The sequence below is a fragment of the Hyla sarda genome, chromosome 9 (assembly GCF_029499605.1).
Source record: "Hyla sarda isolate aHylSar1 chromosome 9, aHylSar1.hap1, whole genome shotgun sequence".
NCBI lineage: Eukaryota > Metazoa > Chordata > Amphibia > Anura > Hylidae > Hyla > Hyla sarda.
In genome coordinates this window covers 102,649,330-102,674,028 of record NC_079197.1, presented here as the reverse complement: position 1 = coordinate 102,674,028, position 24,699 = coordinate 102,649,330, and the positions used below count along the sequence as shown (strand labels likewise).

At 41.4% G+C, this 24,699-nt stretch overlaps 1 protein-coding gene across 2 annotated transcripts in view; it reads left to right on the top strand.

Annotated features, from left to right (window-relative positions):
* Positions 1-24,699, top strand: part of TRPC5 (transient receptor potential cation channel subfamily C member 5) — a 420,196-nt gene that overhangs the window by 99,382 nt on the left and 296,115 nt on the right. Inside the window, exon 1 of one of the 2 annotated variants that reach the window (XM_056541485.1) lies at positions 7,749-7,887. The exons of the other annotated variant lie outside the window; for it this stretch is intronic. The gene's annotated coding sequence lies outside the window, so the exon portion shown is untranslated. Of the gene's footprint in view, positions 1-7,748; positions 7,888-24,699 lie in introns of those variants that run through there. 2 annotated transcript variants of the gene reach the window in all.

Genomic DNA, 24,699 nt, shown 5'->3' with positions numbered 1-24,699 from the left:
AACATAAAGTAGACATATTGTATATTTGAATCGATATATAATTTATTTGGAATGTCTATTTTCCTTACACCAGAGAGCTTCAAAGTAAGAAAAATTAAAAAATTTTAATTTTTTCATGAAATTTTTTAATTTTTTTACAAGAAATTGTGCAAGCATCAACGAATATTTACCACTATGTCACAAAAAAAAAAACTGTCTCGGAATCAAATTCATAATTAAAAGCATCCCACAGCATCAGATGAGCAAAAAATTTAATCCTTAAGGTGAAAATGGGCTTGGTCCTTAAGGGGTTAAAAATCTTAATCCTTCCAGTACTTATCAGCTTCTGTTTTCTCCACAGGAAGTAGAGTCGTTCTTTTCTGTCTGACCACAGTGCTCTCTGCTGACCCCTCTGTCTGTGTCAGGAACTGTCCAGAGTAGGAGCAATTCTCTATAGCAAACCTCTCCTGCTGTAGACAGTTCCTGACATGGGCAGAGGTGGCAGCAGAGAGCACTGTGGTCAGACAGAAAAGAACTTCACAACCTCCTGAAATATACCGCAGAATTAAGATTTTTTTTTTTTTTTATAGAAGTCATTTACAAATCTGTATTACTTTCTGGAACCAAGTGATTTGAAAAAAAAATTCCCCCCAAAGTACCCCTTTAAGTTATAATTGGGATTCTCTCAATATAATATTTATTCTCTGATTCCCAATATTCAAGATGTTAAACAGTCTTTTGTGGTGGCAATATCAGTATCTGCGATTTTTAGATGATGGCATATGTACCTGAAAACATAATTTACCCCTTAAGGACATTATACGTAAATGTTCATCCTGGTGCCCTGGTACTTATGGCACCAGTATATACATAAACATCCTGAGCGGCATTTCAACTGTGAAGCAAGCGCATAAGCTATCAGCAGCGATGCTTTCACAGTAAGTGATGGACAACGGTGATGCCATTGTTATTCATCATTAACCCCTTAAGAGCCTTGATCAATGACTATCCCCTAACGGATCACCCTCCCCCCTGCAACATGCATGCAGGGATCCGATTGGTTTAAATGACCGCCAAAGGTCAACTCATCTGCTCTAAGTGGGTCATGGAGTCTGATTTGCTGATAGAGCCTGCTGAGGCAGATGTTTTAGATGTGTTTTTCATGTGCCAGTTTTTTTTATGCTTGTTTAAAGTATATTTGTATGCATTTTTTGAGTATGTTTTTAATACCATACAATATGGAGAAAATATATATCACACCTCACTTCTTTTTCACACCCATAAAGCCATAAAGAAAATTTTGTTGAATTTAATGTGATTCAGTGACACATTACAAATGCAAAACATACACTTTGAAGTGTAGTACCTGCATATATTTCACTTCAAAACTGGGTAACTTTTGGGAGCAAAGGATCTTTGGAGTCCAGTTTGCCAAGTCAAAGGTACCAAAGGAGGATTCGCAGATTTGCTACTATTTGGAGCTCCTCTGAATAGTATTTTAGAAAGTTGCTTAGCAATTGTCATTGTTGTCTTCTGAAATTTTTCCAGACCTCTGATAATTCTTGAATCAAACAGATTACTTTGTTAAAGGAAATCTTTCATCAGTGTCACTTGCATTAACCTGTCAGTACAGACTGGTAGTGCAGATGACACTGATGACAACCATACTTACCTGGTCCTGTTCCGTGCTCTGGTTCACCTGATATTCTATATTCTTCCGTTCTTTTAGTTCCAACTTGGAGCATGGGCGGAGCTTCCGCTGCTACTTCTCTGCACAGCCTCTACCTGTAACTTTTTTTTCCCTCTCCTCTAGATGTTACTTCCTCTTCAGTGCATGAAGAATCTGACACATGGAAATTACACATATGTTACTCGAATGCCAATTCATGCAAGCGCATTAGCTGGATGGACTAAGCATAAACAAAACAACCCAATGGGGATTTGAACCACAGATGCTTTGTACAGACTGTGCATTAGTTGAGCCAACCACCTATATGTGATGTAACTTACATTCAGACAGTAAATATGAAGCAAAAAAAATCATGTGAGACACAGACGTCACATGACCTGGGGCAGAGCAGTGAATATATTCAAAATTCAAGTACATTTTATATTATATTTACATGTTTAGACAAAGAATAGCTCAAATTAAAATCTTGCAAAACCATTTTAAGCCACTACAGTATTAGAGCTTTTGCACACAATGCTGGGAAGTAGTTTTCTATAGAAGCAGCTCTAACCGGATTTCTCAGAGCAGTTTTGACTCTTAGATTATTTTTTTAGATTCTTATACATGCTAATAAAATGATCTTTGTATATTAATGGTACAAAGATAGCACTAAATAGATGGAAATTGAATTTATAAGCATCCATAACAATTTGTACATGGCTAATTATCTCTTTCCATTAACAAAGTAAACAACAGACAAGAAAAATGCAAATCTGCATTTAATAAGAAAGAAAGAATTCCTCATAATGAATTAATAAAACATGACCCTAAAACGTATGCAAGTGACTACATTCTTGTGATCAGTACCATGCATACAAAAACTGAAAGCCTTGACATTAAAGAATGAGGACCAAAACCATTTAATGGACATTTGGATGGGTATTTTATCATTTCATTTATTGTGATAACTAATTGCTTAATAAATGAGTAGGTTCTCTGGAAAAGCTTATGGACACCATTTAAAATGAAAAAAAATCTTGGGTATGCAATTCTTTATTCCTTTTTAAACCCTGGTATGTAACTGGCAGCTTCCTCATAGGTTTAGCTTTTTCTCTTGTGGGTGAATGTAATACATACTGAATGTAAGGTCTATGTGTTGAAGAGTCTAGAGTTTGCCATGGCTGTTCTGCATTCCCTCTATACTTGAACATAGCATATGTCAATTATCTATTGTGCTATCATCCCTATGTGTAGCGAGTCTGAGCTACCTTAGATGTATGCTGTCCCTTCTCTCCACACTCCGAACGGTTGTAGACATCCCCTTCCCCATCTCTGCTCCTATCTTGACACTTGAAAAAAGAAAAGCAAAAAAAGGCTGTACATTTTTTATTCTCCCTCTCTGAGAAATAGCCAGATGAACAACTTTGAAATATTTTATTATTGCCCAGTATAAAAGGCCTTCCGATCAATACCCTCAATACCCTAAATCAATGTACTCAATACCCCATAAGGACAAAGTAAAAACAGAATGTTAGAAATCTCAGCTAATTTTTTTAATTATTTTTTATTTTGTCTATGGTGTTCTTGCTATGTGTCGTATTCATCCCACAGCCGCCAAATTTCATAAAATTTCGGCAATGAGTCTTCTAATGACGCTGAAAAATATTCCATTAAAAAAAAAAATAAAATAAAAAACTACTAAAAGGTTGAAGGGGATCATGCAGCTTGTCTTTTTAGTTTGTGTTTTTTAATTTTATCTATAACTACTTTTATTTCCTTTCGATTTACCCTTTTTTTTTTTTCTTGATTATTTTTTTTATTTTTATTTTTCATTTTCTTCTTTTCTATTTTTATTTTTCTTCTTTCTTTACTTAAAATGGAATATGTTCAGCAAGGCGGTTATACTGGTCATGTAGATAAGCTAACTTGCCATGTGTAGAATGGTAAGCTTAATCTATTTTCTATCGACTTACTTAATTAGGTATAAAAAAAAAAAAAAAATTATAATTAAATAGCATGTATTGTATATTGAAGCATTGTGACAATGCTACTCATTGTTATTGTGATGTCATAACTTTGCTATACATATACATGACACTGATATGTTTTAATTTCCATTTTTGTCTTTATACCTTAGCTCTATTTTCCTTTGTTACCATTTTGTAAAATTGTAAAAAATACAAATAAACAGTTTAAAAAAAAAAAAAAAAAAAAAAGAAATCTCAGCTAATTTATTGCAAAGTAAAAACTTAACTATTGGATTGACATAAGTATTCAGACCCTTTACTCAGTACTTAGTTGAAGAACCTTTGTCAATAACTACCACATCCAGTGTTCCTGAGTATAATGTAAAAAAAAAAATTTGCACACCTTGATTTGGAGATTTTGTGCCATTCTTCTCTATAGATTCCCTCAAGCTCTGTTAGGTTGAATAGGGACAATCGGTAGAAGTCATTTTCAGGTTTCTCTAGAAATGTTCTATTGGGTTCAATTCAAGGACACTCACAGAGTTGTCCCTAAGCCAATTCGACGTTGTCTTGGCTAAGTGGTTAGAGTCATTGTCTAGTTGGAAGGTAAACTGAGGCATCCAGCTCAAGGAAGAGTCCTGGTTGTTCCAAACTTCTTTTATTTCCGATTTATGGAGACCACTGTGCTCTTGAGAACGTTGAGGGAAGCAGAATTTTTTTGTACCCTTCTCCAGATCCTGTACACAATCCTGTATCTGAGCTCTACAGGTAGTTCTTTCTTTTACATGGCTTCTTATGCATTGTCAGCTGTGAGACCTTATATAAACAGGCTGTGTCTTTCCAAATTATGTCCAATTGACTAAATGTATGACAGGTGACTCCAACCAAGGTGTTAAAATAGTGTTAAAATAGCCATCGTAGACAAGGATACAGTAGTAACATTTAAATAGGGCTTCTCCTGTATTTATTTATTAGTAACAAAACAAATGCAGCCAGAACAAATACAAAATAATCTATGAACTACACCAAATCTCTCATTATACAGGTGGCTTACTACCAGCCACCCAACAAAACTATAACCAGAAATGTGTTACTCACACAAGGTAAATGCTCCCTTTATTGGGCTGCCAACTTTAGAACTTTAAAAAAACAGAAAAGGAGCACTCCATTGTGTAATTTTGCCAAAACAAGGTAAGACACTAAAAGAGTATAGCGCTTACCAGAACAAGTTGTGCATGGGCCAGCACAACTTGGGGGAAGGTATATAACAATGGTCCACTGCTGCCGTACCACCGGTGTAGCAATTGCAAGACAAAAACCTCCAAGGAAAGTGGACTTAAGGCGCTGAAGGACCAGACAATGTGGAGACAGTAAAACATTTATTCCCAGTATGCAATGCGTTTTGCGCATGTGCGCTTCATCAGGCATGCGCCTGATGAAGCACACATGCGCAAAACGTGTTGCATACTGGGAATAAATGTTTTACTGTCTCCACGTTGTCTGGTCCTTCAGCGCCTTAAGTCCACTTTCCTTGGAGGTTTTTGTCTTGCAACTTTAGAATTTTAACTCTCATCAGAGGTTCCTCACAGCCTCCCAGTGCACATTGTTTTTAAGCTCAGTATTACTTGAGGCCAATTGAAAGCAAGAAATGACCCAAGAATGGGGTTGAAAGACCCCATTACCAACCTGCCATTTATATAATTAAAATCCAGGCCAGATAACAGGACTTACCAAACTTCCTAGCAAACTAAGAGAGTTTAAGTATTTTCTCAATTCTCCATATTTCACCCAGTTTCTATGGATAAGATATGCCCTTTCTGAAATCTAGTTTCCACATACAATAGTTACTTTGGGGAACTATAACAATTCCCACATTCATGTCACTGTCTTACAATAGAGAGAGGTCTTACAATAGAGAGAGAGAGAGAGAGAAAGAAAAAATCAAAAAGGATGGTGCAAAATAATAGCCTTAGTATTCATGTCCCAGACAATTAACACAAATTTATTAACATAATAAGACTCTCTCTCTCTCTCAGGGGGAATATATATATATATATATATATATATATATATATATATATATTTCTTTATATTTACACACATGAACGTACCTTTGTTAACTTGGTTATTACCTATGTCCCTAAGTCTTTTATCCAGGGCTTGCCAGACGCTGCCTGCAGAGATCTACTTACCAGAGATTCAATTATATGAGTAGCTGCTATTCTTCTTTCCACTCCAGCACCTGCTTACTTGCTAATATTGTTTTATTCATGTTATTAAGACTTCTGCAGTGTATATAATGATAAAGGGATTAACTACTTAGTGATCTGTTGTTTGACCTAGCCACTATGATATGCTCAGGAGAATTTTAACAAACCCACTATAATAAACATGATAGAAAATATTTTTTTCTGGATTTTTTTTTAATAAGTCATCTTTACTTTTTCTTTTTCTTTTGACAAGCTAGTTGCTTAAAGTAAAGAGAAAAATTATGCAGCTTAGACTTAAATCAATATAAAAAATTATACATCATTTCATTGTGTAAATCTTCTTACCTTGTATTGTAAACTTTCTTTTCATATCTTTGTTTTATGAGTTTACAATAACATCTTAAACCATTCCTGGTTTAATATTTATTTTATGTTGTTTTGATAAAGTTACAGAAATGGATGTAGGGGCAAAGCATCTTAACCTCTTAAGGACCCATGACGTATGCATACGTCATGGGTCCCGGTCCTGCGATATAACGCGGGGTCACACGGTGACCCCGCATCATATCGCGGCGGGCCCGGCATCATAGTGAAGCCGGGACTCGCCTCTAATAGCGCACTGATCGCTGTGCCGCACGCTATTAACCCTTTAGCCGCGCGCTCAAAGCTGAGCCGTGCGGCTAAAAACGAAAGTAAAAGTGCCCGGCTAGCTCAGGGAGCTGTTCGGGATCGCCGCGGTATAATCGCGGCATCCCGAACAGCTGTAGCACAGGAGGAAGGTCTCTTACCTTCCTTCCTGCAGTCCGATCGCCGAATGAATGCTTCAAGCCTGAGATCCAGGCTTGAGCATTCAATCGCCGAAAACACTGATTGATCCATTCCTATGGAGATGGATCAATCAGTGTAAAAGATCGGTAAATGCAATGTTATAGCCCCTTATGGGAGCTATAATGTTGCATAAGAAAAGTGTAAAAAAAATCATTAACCCTTTCAATTATCCCTTCCCCTAATAAAAGTTTAAATCACCTGGCATTTCCAAAAATAAAAAAAACATTATGTAAATAATAATAAAAATAAACATATGTGGTATCGCCGCGTGCGGAAATGTCCGATTTATAAAAATATACCGCTTTTTAAACCGATCGTTCAATGGCGTACGCGCAAAAAAATTCCAAAGTCTAAAATAGCGCATTTTTGATCACTTTTTATACCACAAAAAAGTGAATAAAAAGTGATCAAAAAGTCTGATCAGAACAAAAATGGTACCGCTAAAAACTTCAGATGACGGCGCAAAAAATGAGTCCTCAAAGCGCCCTGAACACAGAAAAATAAAAAAGTTATAGGGGTCAAAAGATGACCATTTTAAACGTATAAATTTTCCTGCATGTATTCATGATTTTTTTCGGAAGTGATACAAATTCAAACCTATACAAGTAGGGTATCATTTTAACCGTATGGACCTACAGAATAAAGATAAGGTATCATTTTTGACAAAAAATGTACTGCGTAAAAATAGAAGCCCCCAAAACTTACAAAATAGTGTTTTTTCATCAATTTTGACGCACATTGATTTTTTTTCCCGTTTCACCGTAGATTTTTCGGTAAAATGACTAATGTCATTACAAAGTAGAATTAGTGACGCAAAAATTAAGCCATTATATATAATTTTAGGTGAAAATTTTTAAGAGTTATGATTTTTTTAAGTTAAGGAGGAAAAATTGAAAATGAAAAAACGGAAAAAGCCCGGGTCCTTAAGGGGTTAATATAGACTAATAGCTGTATATTTGATAGAGCTCTGCAGAGCTCATAAATTACTCTTATTTAACTGCATCTAATATGAATGGATTAGAAATAGCAAACCTAAGTTTGGAAGCCTATTGAGGTTAAATTATTTTTATTTTATCAAGGTCTTTTGATGGGTGGCCACTGAGAGAGACATATATTCTGAGTGTGTATAGGAATGTGGAAATCAGTGATGAAGACCGCAAAACAGAACTCTACTGAAAAATACCATTTACAAGTTATAAAATGGCCATACACACACAGGGCAGCCTTATGACAGGTATGATTTAAGAACTTTGTTTCCCCCCTACTGAGCAAGAGAGAAAAAAGATATGAGTATGGTATGTAATGGGTATAAGCTAATCTGCCCTGAAAGGAAAAAAAAATCCCACCCAATGCCAAATGGCAATGAGTCTGGATCAAGATTCAAACAAGAATTCTATACATTTAAGAAAACATTTGAAGCCATCAACTGGTTCTACTGCCACCAGCGGCCATTAATCTATTATAAAGATTCATAGTCATCACTGTACTGTAAAACAGTAAGATAATGATGTATTAAACATCAACTGGACATCTACAGGGTCTTTGTAATGTGTTAAATGTGAAGATAATAATTTTGCTACATATTCATCACAAACTTAATAAAATACAACATACTATAAAACATAGATAAAGCTGAACCACTGTAGCTATAAGTGCAAGGTGAGTCTATATTTTTATTAATAATGTAGCCATATGGGGAAGATGTGTTCTCTCCAAAGCACAGTCTGTAAAATGTAAGAGTTTTCTCCCAAAATAACTCACTTTCTTCAGTGGAGAGATGGGAACAGCAGGGGGGACAAAACATTGACATGCTAAGTTTGCCACCAGAAGAGATGAAGTGTTTATGTATGCATACACAATAAGATCGGGAGGCAAAACAATACAGATGTAGTGCATGCCAACAATGGCATAGTGGTGCAACATCACGACAATCCACTTGTAATGTTACTATTTATAAAGTACATTTATATCTGTACAGTTAAAGCAGTGTTTATATTTTACCATAACCTACAATTCCAATGTTGTCAGACACTATAATAGAAAAACCTACAAAACTCACAATGCATGATACAAAAAAGCTTTATTGAATATCCAAATTCCAAATATATAAAATTCCAACAAAGGCCTATCCCTAAAAATTACCCACCTCTAAAATACATAAACCCCAGAACAATAACAAGGACATCACAAGGATAAGCGGAAAAAGTCCTCATTGTACTAACATATAGAGTAGTAACAATAGCAATGCTGTATATAAAAGTCACATTCTATTTACCTGATTGTCCTACTGTACCCTGCCTCACCTCTACACGGGTTTCGAGAAGTCTCTTCCTCAGGAGAGAGGATTATATCATACCAGTAGTGCAGGCTGTAAATCACATGTTATTGATCTGATCAATTATAATGTAATTTAATTTTCAGAATGTGATCTGCCAAAATTAAAGAAACATCACCATTTAAAACAAATCCTGCATTTTATTCTCAGTTTCATGTACTGAACTTAAGTCCGGGCTTGACATAGGTCAAGAAATCTTCTCACATACCCAAGCCTCCCCACTGACCTAAAACAGGCAGAAGGGGATTTTAGCAGTCTTCAAATAGAGAAAGAACAGTAGATCATGGGGTCTGGCCAGAGGCAACACAAAGAAAAAGAAAGCAAACACTTAGAAACCTTTCTTCGCAAGATAAGTAGAGATGAGCAAACTTTAGAAAAATTTGATTTGACCGTTTCGCCGAACTTTTCGAGAAAATTTGGTTCTATCCGAGTTTATTCGCCGCAAATCTTTATTAAAATGGCTATTTCTGGCCTACAGAAAGCCTCAATAGGGGTGTAGAACACTTTGCTGTGTTCTAACATGCATATGGAGTGTGCTGGGGTAGTAAAATAATACTGTTATTCAGAATAACATGCAGATTACAGGCACCCATTTTAGAATCACTGCCGCATTGAGTGGCACAATGACAGAGCCTGGAGGTGGCATCAGTATGAGAAGACCATATAGTGGCGGAATGACACAGCATGGAGGTGTTGACAGCATGAAGAGACCATATAGTTGGTGAATGACAAAGCCTAGAGGTGTTGGCAGCATGAGGAGACCATATAGTGGCTGAATGACACAGTGTAGAGGTGTTGGCAGCATGAGGACACCATATAGTGACTGAATGACACAGCTTGGATGAGGCTGAAGCATGAGGAGACCATATAGTGTCTGAATGACACAGCCTCGAGGTGACGGCAGCATGAGGAGACCTGGGGCCGGTCTTAGGCTTACCGTGGCCCTGGGCAAAATCAAAAGTGGGGCACCAAAAGTCGTAATAGTGCACTAACCAGATTTGCACATTTTTGGTTACTTCAAATACCATAAAAAATATCTATAGAATAGGAAGGAGAAAATGCGTGTAGACCTATGTGTAGTTTTGAAATGTAATAGGAAAAACACTAAGATCATACAACATACTTTTATTGGTGTACAATTAAAATATAGGCACACAAAAACAAAAAGATATACAAAACAGTATATAGATAGCAACCCAGCTTATCCTAGTGTTGGATATATTGCTGGAGTAGAGGCTATACTAACCCTGCTTAGTCGCATAGGACCCCCTACCTGTTACTGCAGGGAGGCCTTCCTAGAGAATGCCAACCTGCAACAGGAACCTCCTGTCTCTCCCTGGTTCTGGAAGGAATCGAGGCACCGTTTGCAGTGAATATAGCACGTCACCAGCAATAACTGAGCTGGTTTGTAAAAACCTCAACCTAATTATTCGGTGAATATACAAATTGTAGGCACATCAATTATAGGATACAAAGATTGCATACAAATATTGTACAGTTTAAGCCACATAAATCCAAAGCGTTTCGTTGCGGCGCATTTTCAAGCGGCCCAACTCTTCAGGGACAAGTGTGTAGAGGGTAGGAGTATATTTTCTCCCGTAGCCTCCCTCACTGAATAGAAGTATGATCATGATACGACATGTAGAGGTATAGATAAGTGTTCTGGTGTGCTTAGGTAGAAAGGCCCAGATGGGGTTATGTAGGTAATGGTCCAAAGTTTATGTTCCCTCTTGTATTTTGATAAATAATGTTCCTTAAGTTGATGTGATGAGTGTATAGTTGCAGAGCGGTAGATATGCGGATACAAATACTCTTTTAGATTATTAGGTTGATACAATAAAAATGTGGGGGGGGGGGGGGCACAGAATATACACCCACAGGATGATGGTCCTACATACCACTTGAGGCCGTATCATATGGCGTCTTTAGGATGCTTTATAGGGCCATATGGATTGGTGGTCGGCGTGTGCAGGAGTCCAGGATGGCGTGGCATCTATGCGACTAAGCAGGGTTAGTATAGCCTCTACTCCAGCAATATATCCAACACTAGGATAAGCTGGGTTGCTATCTATATACTGTTTTGTATATCTTTTTGTTTTTGTGTGCCTATATTTTAAATGTACACCAATAAAAGTATGTTTTATGATCTTAGTGTTTTTCCTATTACATAAAAAATATCTAAAAAGCAATTGAACAGTCCCATCAAAACAAAAATGGTACCAACAAAAACACAAATACAAATCACAGCGCAAAAAATTAGCCCTCATACGTAAAAATAAAAGAGTTATAGGGATCAGAATAGTACAATTTAATATTTTTGTATAGTTCCCCCACATTAGGTTGGCAGCATAGTTCCCCCACATTAGGATGGCATTATAGTTCCCCCACATTAGGTTGGCAGTATAGTTCCCCCACATTAGGATGGCAGTATAGTTCCCCCACATTAGGTTGGCAATATAGTTCCCCCCACATTAGGATGGCGGCATAGTTCTCCAACATTAGGATGGCAGTATAGTTCCCCCACATTAGGTTGGCAATATAGTTCCCCCACATTAGGTTGGCAGCATAATTCCCCCACATTAGGATGGCAGCATAGTTTCCCCACATTAGGGTGGCAGTATAGTTCCCCCACATTAGGTTGTAGTTCCCCCACATTAGATTGGCAGTATAGGTCCCCCACATTAGGTTGGCAGCATAGTTCCCCCACATTAGGTAGGCAGTACAGTTCCCCCACATTAGGTTGTAGTTCCCCCACATTAGGTTGGCAGTATAGGTCCCCCCACATTAGGTTGTTAGTATAGTTCCCCCACATTAGGTTGTCAGTATAGCTCCCCCACATTAGGCTGGCAGTATAGGTCTCCCCACATTAGGTTGGCAGTATAGTTCCCCCCACATTAGGTTGGCAGTGTAGTTCCCCCACATTAGACTGTAGTTCTCCCACATTAGGTTGTAGTTCCCCCACATTAGGTTGGCAGTATAGTTCCCCCACATTAGGTTGTAGTTCCCCCACATTAGGCTGAAAGTATAGTTCCCACACATTAGGTTGTAGTTCCCCCACATTAGGCTGGCAGTACTGTATAGTTCCCTCTTATTAGGTTGTAGTTCCCCCACATAAGGTTGGCAGTATAGTTCCCCCACATTAGGTTGTAGTTTTCCCACATTAGGTTGTAGTCCCCCCACATTAGATTGGCAGCACAGTTCCCCCACATTAGGCTGGCAGTATAAGTCCCCCCCCCCCCCCCACATTAGGTTGTAGTTCCCCCACATTTGGTTGGCAGTGTAGTTCCCCCACATTAGTTTGGCAGTATAGGTCCCCCACATTAGGTTGTCAGTATAGTTCCTCCACATTAGGCTGGCAGTATAGTCCCCCCCCCCCCCATTAGGTTGTAGTTCCCCCACATTAGGCTGGCAATATAGTTCCACCACATTAGGTTGTAGTTTTCTCACATTAGGTTGTAGTTCCCTCACATTCGGCTGGCAGTATAAGTCCCCCCCACATTAGGTTGTAGTTCCCCCACATTCGGTTGGCAGTGTAGTTTCCCCCACATTAGGTTGGCAGTATAAGCCCCCCCCCCCCACACACAGTATGTTGGCAGTATAGTTCCCCCACATTAGGTTGGCAGTATAGTTCCCCCACATTAGGCTGGCAATATAAGTCCCCCCACATTAGGTTGGCAGTATAGTTCCTCCACATTAGGTTGTCAGTATAGTTCCCCACATTAGGTGCAGTATAGTTACCCACATTATGTACAGTATAGGTCCCCACATTAAGTGCAGTATAGATCCCCACATTAGGTTCAGTATAGTTCTCCCACATTAGGTGCAGTATAGTTCCCCCACATCAGGTGCAGTATAGTTCCCCACATTAGGTTGTAGTTACCCCACATTAGGTGCAGTATAGTTCCCCCACATTAGATGCAGTATAGTTCCCCTACATTAGGAGCAGTATAGTTCCCCCACATTAAGTGCAGTATAGTTTCCCCACATTAGGTGCAGTATAGTTCCCCCACATTAGGTGCAGTATAGTTCGCCCCACATTAGGTGCAGTATAATTCCCCACATTACGTGAAGTATAGTTCCCCACATAGGTGCAGTATAGCTCCCCCACAGACATACAGCCTTCAGCCATATACAAGATGTCATGGAGGTAACTTACCATGCGCGCACAAGTCCTGCTCCTCGATTCTCTGATGCTCCACTTCTCCGTTCCTATGGGCGCACGCACAGGACATCAGTGACGTCCCAGTGTGTGCTACCTCCTGGTGGCCCCTGCATTTTTAAAGTTAATGCGGGGCCGCAGAAAGGTAACCGGGACATCCTTGTGTACTGAAAAGATCTTTTGGGACACAGGGATGTCCCGAATGTGATGGGGCCCCCTGCGGGCTGCTCAGTGGCGGATCCCCCCTGGATCCACCACTGAGCAGCCCGCAGGGGGCCCCCTGGGGTATGGGGGCCCTAAGCAATTGCCCAGATTGCCCTGCCCTAACGCCTGCCCTGAGGAGACCATATAGTGGCTGAATGACACAGTGTGGAGGTGTTGACAGCATGAGGAGACCAAATAGTGGCTGAATGACACAGTCTGGAGCTGGCTGCAGCATGAGTAGACACTAGGGCATCACAATCCCTAAGATTAAAAGATGCATTTTGAAATTTAAATTGAAGATTTATGGTAGCTAGTGCTACCATAAATATTTTTTAGGTGCAGGCCCAGGCCCAGCACCATCAGTTAACCATATATTGGCTGAATGACACAGCCTGGAGGTGGCTGAAGCATGAGGAGACCATATAGTGTCTGAATGGCACAGCCTGGAGTTTGAAGCAGCATGAGTAAACACCAGGGCTTCACAATCCCTAAGAATAAAATATGCATTTTGAAATTGAAATTGAAGATTCAGGGTAGCTAGTGCTACCATAAAAAAAATTTAGGCCCAGACCCAGGCCCAGCAGCATCAGTAAACCATGTATTGGCTGAATGGCACAGCCTGGAGTTGGCAGCAGGAGGAGAAGACACTAGGGCTTCACAATCCCTAGAATAAAATAAGAATTTTGAAATTTAAATTGAAGATCTAGGGTAGCTAGTGCTACCATAAAACATTTTTAGGCCCAGACCCAGCAGCATCAGGAAACCATATATTGGCTGAAGGACACAGCCTGGAGTTGGCTAAAGCATGAAGAGACCATATAGTGTCTGAATGGCACAGCCTGGAGTTGGCTGCAGCATGAGTAGACACTAGAGCTTCACAATCCCTAAGATTAAAAGATGAATTCTGAAATTTAAACTGAAGATTTTGGGTAGCTAGTGCTACCATAACAACATTTTTATTCCCAGACCCAGGCCCAGCAGCATCAGTAAACCATATATTGCCTGAATGACACAGCCTGGAGTTGGCTGAAGCATGAGGAGACCATATAGTGTCTGAATAACACAGCCTGGAGTTGGCAGCAGCATGTGGCGACACTAGGGCTTCACAATCCCTAAGAAAAAAAGATAAATTTTGAAATTTAAATTGAAGAATTAGGGTAGCTAGTGCTACCATAAAACATTTTTAGGCCCAGACCCAGCAGCATCAGGAAACCATATATTGGCTGAATGATACAGCCTGGAGTTGGCTAAAGCATGAAGAGACCATATAGTGTCCGAATGACACAGCCTGGAGTTGGCAGCAGCATGAGTAGACACCAGGGCTTCACAATCCCTAAGAATAAAAGATGAATTTTGAAATTTAAATTGAAGATTTAGGGCAGCTAAAAAAAATTTTGGTCCAGACCCAGCAGCATCAGTAAACCATATATTGGCTGAATGACACAGCCTGAAGTTGGCTGAAGCATGAAGAGACCATATAGTGTCTGAATGGCACAGCCTGGAGTTGGCAGAAGCATGAGGAGACATTGAAATTTATGATATTTAAATTTAAGATTTTGAAAATGAAATTAAGGATTTTGAAATTGAACTTTTAACTCCCAACTTTTAGTGTCCCGGGCCCCAGCGTGTGGGTACAAAGGACCAAATCTAACAAGGAGTCACATGTCACATGGCAGAACAATGACAGAGCCTGGAGGTGGCATCAGTAGGAGGAGACTGTATAGTGGCTGAATAACTGCCTGAAGTTTCTGGCACCATGGGGAGACCTTATAGTGGCTGAATGGCCCAGCCTGGAGTTGGCGGCAAATGAGGAGACAATAGGGCCTCACAATCTCTAAGAATAAAAAGATGAATTTTGAAATCTCATTGAAGATGTATGGTACCTAGTGCTACCATAAAAATATATAAATAATATATATAGGCCAAGCAGCATCACTAAACCATGTAGTTTCTGAATGACACAGACTGGAGCTCGCTGAAGCATCAGTAAACCATACATTGGATGAATGGCACAGCCTGGAGGTGGCTGAATCATGAGGATACCATATACTGGCTGAATGACACAGTCTTGAGTTGGCTGAATCATGAGAAGAGACCATATAGTGGCTGAATGAGACAGCCTGGAGGTGGCAGCAGCAGCATCAGGAGTCCTGGAAGTGACCCGGTGAGTGGTGCGATGGGTGGAAATACCAGTGACAAAGGTGGGTGAAAAAAGGTCTGATGTGATGTAGAGGAATGTTTGTAACTGGGGAGCAGCGCCTTAAATCTGTTTGGCACTATCCATATTTCTGAAGTGTTGGTGTGGCACCATGGTCAATTTACTCTTATGCATCAGGCATTGGTGGTTGGAAATCCTGGCTGATCCATGCCTGATTCATCTTCACAAAGGTCAGTCTCTCACATTTTTTGTGGACAGACGAGTTCTCCTTGGGGTGACTATGGCCCCCCGCCGCACTAAACACCCGCTCTGATGGCACATTACTGGCCGGGCAGGACAGCTTTTCCAGGGCAAACTCTGCTAGTTGCAGCCACAAATCAAGTTTGGATGCCCTGAAGCCTAGCAGATCTTCAAGGTGTGTTGGCATGGGCATGTCAAGGTATGCCACCACCTGCTGGTTCAGGTCCTGCTCCAGGTGTACCTGTTGCTGATGAGTTGCTTCACTATACGGGTGAATAAAGATACTCATCAGCAACTGTAGACTCAGGCTGCTAATGGAGCTGGTACTGCCCCTGCCACCCCACCCCTCCTCAGCAGCCATGGCAGTGGAAGGTGAGTGCAGGGGGCCCCCTGATTAAGACCTGCGAGAGGATGGACGATGGCGCAGATAGGCATCGGCCAACTGACTACATAGGAAGCCTCTGTAGTAGGTCATTTTGTCCTCCCTCTCAGTGGGTGTAAAAAAGGCCCCTATTTTGTGGCAGTAGCGAGGGTGGAGATCCAGAAGTCATCCTGCTGCCGAATGGTGACAATTCGTCTGTCATTATGCAAGCAAGTGAGCATGCATCGTGCTATTTGTGCAAGTGACTCAGAGGTACTCCCTGCCTCCATCTCCACTGCATACTACCACTGTGTGTCTGGGTCCTCTGTCTCGCCTTCCTCATAACTCTCTTGCTCCTCTGGCTGCTTTTGCTCCTCCTCTCCTGTCAGATTACTAGAAAAACCGCCCATTTGGCAAAACCTAAACCATGCTACACTGTGCCCCTCCCCCTCCTCCTAATCCTCCTCCAGTTCAGCCCCCACAGGGCTCATGTGGCCGTGAGATGTAGGCGCCACGTCTCCAGTGCCCTGACCAGACATCGTTTCCAACATGTGTCGTAAGAAAGGAAGCAGTGGAATTATATCGTTCATCCCGTAATCCTGGCGACTTACTAATAATGCGTCTTCCTCAAAGGGCTAGAGCAAATGGCAGGTGTCACGTATGAGCTGTCACTAGTTCATATTGAAGTTACACAGGGGAGTACCCCTAACCGCTTGGATCATCAAGAAATCGGTGATGGCTTTTCTCTGTTCATACAGTCGGTCCAACATATGGAGGGGGAATTCCAATGTGTGGAAACGTCACAAATCAGACTATGTTGGGGGATACCGTTCTGACGCTGCAGCTCAAGGAGGATGTGCTTTGCGGTGTATGAGTGGCTGAAGTGCATGCAAAGTTTCCTTCCCATTGTTATGATGTCTTGCAAATTGAAGGAACACTTCAGGAACTGCTTCACAACCAGATTGAACATGTGTGCCTTGCAGGGCGCATGGCTCAGCATTCCCAGTCGCAGTGCATGCAAGTTGTTCTTCCCATTGTCAGTCACCATGGTTCCCATTTCCAGTTTTCGTGGAGTAAGCCATGCTCCGATTTCTTTACGAATGGCTTTTAGCAGTTCCTCTCCTGTGTGACTCTTTTTGCCAAGGCAAACCATGTGAAGAACAGCGTGACACCGCTGTGCCCTGCACAAATGTTATGCTGGAGGGCCACTGAGACTTGTCTGGGCAGTGGAGGCTGAGGACACGGTGGAGGATGAGTAGGCGGAGTCCCACACTGTCACAGGACCAACGGCCTGAGAGCGTGGAGGAGGAAGCGGTGTGACCTGTCCAAATTGGTGTTGTGGCTGTGCAGGAACCACATTCACCCAGTGAGCCATAAAGGACATGCATAGTCCCTGACCATAGTTACAGCTCTAGATGTCGCCGCTGCTGTGCACTTTGGTACACACAGACAGGCTTAAGGACTGGCCCACCTTTTCTTGCATATAATTGTGCAGGGCTGGTACTGCCTTCTTCGCAAAGAAATGACGGTTTGGCACTTTCCACCTCTGCTCGGCACAAGCCATCTGTTCTCTTAAAGCTGCAGAGTCCACCACTTGAAAAGGGAGGGACTGCAGCACCAGCAACTTAGACAGGAGCACATTCAGCTTCTGCGCCGTTGGATGAGTGAGCGCATACTGTTGTCTCTTGGACATGGCTTCGCTGATGGATTGTTGGCAGAATGTCTGACTAAAAGTAGGAGGAGCAGGAGCATCTGGAGCGAAAGAAGGAGGGTATGACACACAGCTCCCTTCTGCTGAGGTGGTGGAGCCCTGGCTGGTTGAAAGAGGGAGCGGCATGCCATTGGGTGATGCAGCAGACTGGACCACTACATCGGAGCCACGGTTCTCCCAGGCTGCTTTATGGTGGCTAAGCATATGTTGACGCAGGGCCATGGTGCCAACATTGGGACCCTGGCCGCACTTCACATTCTGCCAACATATCTTGCATGTGGCTATGTGAACCTCCTCCGGAGGTATTTGATTTTCCCACCAACAGTGCACACTAACTGACTGCCACTGCCGCAGTCTCCAGGAACCCCTGTTCCACAACCTCCCGGGAAGGTATGCTGCCACGAAGCAGGTGGTCTCCCCCGGGAATGTTTGGCTCGAGAATTTACACTTTTTCCACCATGCTAACTGCCAACTATGCTACCGCCTTGCTGGCTCAGCTGCTGCCTCACGGGCAACCTGCAATTCTCTTCTCCTGATGATGATGATGAAGCCACTTCTGCACCTGGCTCCCGATTGCGATCGGCTTCATCATCATCAACAAGTGTCTGCACATCACTGATGTCCTCCTCAGGTTCCTCAACAGTGTCTGCTTCAGGAGCCTGAACGCTGGCAAAACCAGCTCCTACATCACTCTCCTCATCACTACTTGCCCACCTAGCGGGGGAAGCACCAGATGTCTCCTCCACTCCTTGGCTGGGCAGTAGCTACTGACTGTCCTCTATTAGATCATCCTCACTGAATAGTGGAGCTGAACCCACAGCATAAGATACTTCTTTAGGGGAGGAAACAGCATAGGACAGAGGCAATGGGAGGACAGGGGCCATGCCAACTGAAGGTTGTGTCTGAGGAACCCACCTACTGTTGACTGGGGTGTCAGATGTCACTTGTGATGAAGTGGATAACCGTATTAACCAATCGACAGCAGATAGGTTGCTGGTGGAGACACGACCACTAGCTGATAACGGGAGCTCAGGCCTCTAGCTGTGACTCCTGCTGCCACTCGCCCCTAGTCTGCTGCGACATCTGCCTGATGAATTTAGGCCTCTGCCACTCCTCTGTGCACGTCCTGGCACTTCTCTGCCTGACATACTTAGTGCGTATATGAGGGAAGTACAATATGCTTCACTACGTTTAAAACAGTATTTGTCTAGAACAGCAGCAGGTGTGCACTTTTGGCTGGCCTTTCACAGTATCTAGGCCCTTGACAGATTAACAGGTACAAAATAGTACAATTCTTAGATGTAGGTATGTGTTATGCACTGATGAGGGCAGAAAAATGTTTTACAGTACACTTAAAAAAGTATCTGAGTACAACACCAGCTGGTGAGTACTTTTGCCTGGACTTTCAGGCCCTTGACAGATTAATCGGTACAAAATAGTACACTACTTAGATGTAGGTATGTGGTATCAGGTATGCACTTATGAGGGCAGAAAAATGTGGTACAGTATGCTTTAAAAAGTATCTGAGTACAACACAAGCCATTGCGTACTTTTGCCTGGACTTTCACAGTATGTAGGCCCTTGACAGATTATCAGGTACATAATAGTACACTACTTAGATGTATGTATGTGGTATGTACTTATGAGGGCAGAAAAATGCGGTACAGTATGCTTAAAAAAAAACTTCTTTTTACACAACACCAGCAGAACACAACAGTGCTGCAGCACAAAAAAAGCTGTGTACTAAACACAAAATTGCAGACTAGTCTGTGAAACGCTGCTGGAATGAGCTTTTCTGTGTAACACACACAGTGATGTCCATCCTATCTGTACTGTATGCAGTGTAATGAATGATATGAAGAGCCGCAAAATGGCTGCCGTATATATAGGTCTGTGACATCTCAGGGGTTACTGGCTGCTGATAGGCTGCATCCTGCATGTGATTCAGGGTCATCCCACCTACTTCCCTTCCCGCCTTCCCAGCGTTCCTTGCCCCATGTACTGACATGTGGATCCGCCATTTGAGATGCCCTGGAGCCTGCACCGCAGTAAATGGCGTTTAATGAAGCGATTCACGGCCATATTCGCATTTGTTGCGAATCGAATATTTCCTGAAATTCGTAACGAATTCGGGATTTGTTAGGTTTGATTCGCTCATCTTTAAAGATAAGGCAACCATACTTGTCTGGAGCCGCAAGGAGTTTCTGCCCAACTATAAGTATTAAATGTATTCAAGTAGAGCTGTTCAAAAGCACCATCTGAAATCTGCCAGACTTATTACAGGGATTCTCTGTGGCTGTAAGGCCTTGAAGATTTATTAGCAGAAAGCTCAGCTTCAAGAAGTAATACTGGGTGTTTAAACAAAAAAAAACTGCTGAGGTACAGACTAAGTAGTCTTAAAATGTTAAAAATCTGCAAACGCTTCATCAGCAACAAATGAAAAGTAACACATAAGAGCTGCAGGCCTGTATTTCAGGGAAAGTAACATGGGGTTATCCTGCACTTATCCCCTATCCTGTGAATATTAGATAAGCTGATAAGTGTCTGATATAAGGAGGTCTGACCAGTGGGTCCCCACAATCTGCAGAATAGGTCCCCAGCTCTCCCCGTGGCATAGAGCAGTAGATGGCACATACTTGTGGCCTTCTGCCCTGGGCCATTGCAGACCCCTTGCCACGCTTCTCTAACTGTTCCTGACTGCAGACAAAAGTGAATTTTGGGGGGTAAAATTGAAAGGGGGGGGGGGCAATATAAATTTGTATTAGAAAAGGGAGTTTTTTTATTTTAAAACCTTTTTTTTTACTGTCTTTACACCATTTTTGGTGTAACGTTTCTAGGCATACACCATCTAAGGGACATTTATAAGCAATCAATAGATTGCTTATATAGGCCAATGCAATACATTGACGCCAGAATATCACAGACTAAAGTTTTCCTGTACCCTATACACAGCTATACCTTCCCCCTTCTGACCAGCTTCACATTGACTAGAGCATGTGCTAAACCAGCAATATTTTCCATCCACGCCCAACACACGCACACACTTTTCCAGAAGGTTCACAGCCATTACATTTTTGTGGTTACAGATCAAATAACAGGTGTAAAACATTCTGAATCATAAAATTATATAAAACAGTAATGGAAATAAAGTCTCAGAAAATACCTAACCAAAACAATTATAGAGTGGACCCAGTAGAACATTGCACATCTCTTCCCTGACTTCTTCTGTAGGGGAAGAGTCAGGAGGCCCCCATATACATTATATGGCTGGCAAGTCTCTCTGAAATGTGTCAAATAGTTACACAAAGTAAAAATTTGGGTATGGTCACGCGTAGAGTTGAGTGAACAGTCTTAACAAATCAAGTTCTTTCAACATTTTTCAAAATTTGTTCAACTCTGAATTTCTATCAATCTTTTCAGGTGAATCTTGTCAAAGACAGGAGTGCCTGTTTTCATACTTACTGAGCCGCAGGTGCAAAACCTCCAATTTGTGTGAAACTTCCCAAAATAAATGATGAGAGTTTTGCTCATCACTGGTCACATAAACATATTTTTATGCATCTTTTTTATTTTATTTTTTATTCCTGCCAGACTGTTCTCAAAATGTATGTAATATATTCCCTATAGCTGGGAAAGTTGGGAATATCTGCTCATTGATTTTCATAGTAAGAAAAGAATATATATATCTATATACACATTATATATGTACAGTAACCCCCCGACCTACGATGGCCCCGACATATGATAAAATCGACATACGATGGCCTCTCAGAGGCCATCGCATGTCGATGTCAGCATCGACATACGATGCTTTTATATGTCGCGGCCATCGCATTAACTGCTATCCGACAGCGCAAAATGCTTAAGCTGCTGTCGGATAGCAGTTTAAGCATCCCTGGCAGGTTCGCTTACCTATTCCCGCTGCTCCGGGTCCACTTCGCGATCCTCCGGTGTCTTGCGCATCTTCTCCAGGGTCCGGGCCTCGCTTTCCGGCGTCGTTATTACGTCACTACGCAGGCCGCGCCGGCGCAGCAGCGTAATAACGTCACCAGAAAGCGAGGCCCGGACCCTGCAGAAGATGCGGAAGAAGCCGGAGGATCGCGAAGAAGACATTGGAGCAGCGGGACAGCATTGGGAGCCCCTGGGACAGCATCGAGAGCGGTGAGGACCTGCTCCTGAGCGACGGGGACAGGTGAGTACAGCTTCCTATACTTTACATTGCACGGATCCCTCAACATACGATGGATTCGACAAACGATGGGTCGTTTGGAACGAATTACCATCGTATGTTGAGGGACCACTGTATACATATAAATATATATTATATTTCATGTTACTGTCACAGTAGGGAGAATAAAAGTATTGCAAAAGAAACTTGTCAAATGTATGCCAAAAGGATACTCATTTGATACCTCCCCTGGGGGTGACTTTTCTCTATAAAACAAAAGGATTTGTATTCAACACACCTGATCCTTCTGTATCCGGTCACCCAAACTGAGTACATATCGTATTTATTGAGAAGAAAATGCACATCTGATATATAAAGTAACTATGGAATGAATTGAGTCTATTACAGTGATCACAAACGTCCCCAAAAGGAATTCCGGGATCTGAACTAAATATAACACAATTATTCCAGAGCACAAAGCCTGGGGTACAGATATCCCTATTGGGAGGGGATTCCTTAAAACATAACTTTTATTAGTATACGTTAATATGTAACCAAAACAATTGGTGCTCAAAAGTGAGTTTAAAAATACATGTACTATATGCCCATATATTCCATATTAATCGGTGGAACACCACTCTCTATATATCCTAATGTTGGGATTATTGTGTAAGAACCCACAAGAAAGGTCATATGTACATGTTCTTAAAAACATTCAATGCCACCTCTACATGTTTCAGCAATAAATCGCCGTCATCAGGAGGTGTGACAAGAGACCCTTTTGTACATGGCCAGCTTGTCTCTTAAGACTGGGTTATTCAAGCTGGCAGCATTCACTACAATAGCAGGTATTGTGTCTCTGCTTCTGTTTCCATTGCCTACACTAATATTGTAGACGTCCATGGAATGTATGTAAAGGATCATGGACTCCTGTCAAAGACAGGTGTCCCTGCTTTTTTACAGAAGCTATGCTAATAGTGTAGCACAGTATGGGGAAAATGTAGTGTGCTGTTGTCAGTGGCTACATTGCATTTTAAATTTTACTAATAAGTTTAGAAAAGGCATATCTGTAAATCCAACACCTATGTTAGTACTTAGCCAACTACTGGTAGCATGGGTTTCTTTTTATCCAAGTATTAAAGGAGTATCCCACTGGAAAACATTTTCTTTTAAATCAAATGGTGCCAGAAAGTTAAACAGATTTGTAAATTACTTCTATTAAAAATCCCAATCCTTCCAGTATTTATCAGCTTCCATATAATCCACAGGACGTTATTTTCTTTTTGATTTTCCTTTCTGCCTGACCACAAGTGCTCTCTTCTGACACCTCTGTCCATGTCAGAAACTGTCCAGAGCAGGATAGGTTTGCTATGGGGATTTGCTCCTACTCTGGACAGTTCCTATAATAAACAGAGGTGTCAGCAGAGAGCACTGTGGTCAGGCAGAAAGGGAATTCAAAAAGGACTCTGTGGTATTCAGCAGCTGATAAGTACTGGAAGGATTGGGAATTTGTAATAGAAGTAATTTACAAATCTGTTTAACTTTCTTGTACCAGTTGATTTAAAAGAAAATGTTTTCCAGTGGAGTACCCCTTTAAAGCTAGAAAACGATTGCTCTAGGTGATACACAGAGTAAATCAACAGCATAAAATAAATGACTTTAGCTACAAGTGTGCACAGCTCACCGGGCCTGGTTCTGTGGTATGCCAAAGTATATCCACAACAAGAAAGCCATGACAGAGCTACCAATATCAGTGTCCCTCTTTACTCGTAACATTTCCTTTACATTAACCTTTCTTAGGCAAGAACGGTTTATGTAATCAGAGGAAGGTTGATGTAACTGAAATGTTGCATAGAGTTTTAAAAAAAAACTCTTGTAGATCTACGTCTAGGTGAGACCCTATTTCACCTCATTACTTAGATCTCTTACTCTAAGTGGCACAATATTATTTTTAAGATCTGTCCTAGATGACAGTCCCCTAACGACAGAATACACAATAAACAAGTCTTTCTCTCTTCCTCATGCTGTTCTGTTTTAGATGGTCAAGAATCAGCACTGATACCAGAATCATGGAGGCTTGCAGTAAGAGAAATCCTACACCCTCTCCACTGCAGCACCAACATACTGTACCTTCACTGTGGCATCTGGGCATTATGGTGGTTCCCCCATGCTACCTTCTGAATGCTTGACATCTCCTTCACCATAAACTGAGCTTGCTTTTAATCCACTGGATGTGTATTGATCATTAAAGATTGCTGGAGTCCTCCATCGTGTTCCTCCCCAGTCAAATCTACCTTGGTTTCAACGGTTAAGGTCACCTTCTAGAGGATTTTATTTGCTGAAAAACAGCTTATAGCCATACTCTGAATCTGAAAATACAAAACATACCGCATGCTTTTAGAAATGCTGCCTCCAGCTTTTATTGGTCACCAAAAAGAACAATGTTTTGGCAAGGCAGCACCGCCTTTATCAAGTACTTGATAAAGGCAGTACTGTTCTGCCGAAGCATCGTTGTTTTAAGTGCTATGGTATCTTTCTTATATTTTTATTCGGTTTGGGGCCAGGAGGTTGAGGCTAATCTCAGCAAGCACTTGAAAGCACATGGAATATAACATTACATAAAGGTGGTGATGCTTTATTATTTATTTTTGGGGGAATCTTATTTATAGCCATTAAACTGGTTGGTTTAGTATTTGGAGGAGCACCAAGA